The sequence below is a fragment of the Pygoscelis adeliae genome, unplaced genomic scaffold (genome assembly GCF_000699105.1).
Source record: "Pygoscelis adeliae isolate BGI_AS28 unplaced genomic scaffold, ASM69910v1 Scaffold227, whole genome shotgun sequence".
In the NCBI taxonomy this organism is placed as follows: domain Eukaryota; kingdom Metazoa; phylum Chordata; class Aves; order Sphenisciformes; family Spheniscidae; genus Pygoscelis; species Pygoscelis adeliae.
In genome coordinates, this window is record NW_008825100.1 from 1,664,520 (window position 1) to 1,664,830 (window position 311).

A 311-nucleotide genomic window follows, 5' to 3' on the forward strand; every position below is an offset into this window, starting at 1 on the left:
GGGCTCCGGGCTGCCCTGAGGAGCCTCACTGCCTTCCCTGGCCTGCCTGCGCCTCGGACCACATCTGCCACCCCTCCCTGCCAAACCCACCGTGGGCTTGTCTGGTGACGAAATGAGGACAGATGGCTTTCGCGTGTTGTTTAAAGTACAGGCTGAATCTGGGGGGAGGAACATAGGAAAAAATAGATGAACTAGGAAGCGAGAAAGCTGGTGACAGTAGAGTTAAAGCATCATGAAACCCCTCCGTGAAATTCCTCCTGGCAGCTGTTTTACGTGGGCACCAGGCGAGACGAAGGGCACCGTCTGCCGCC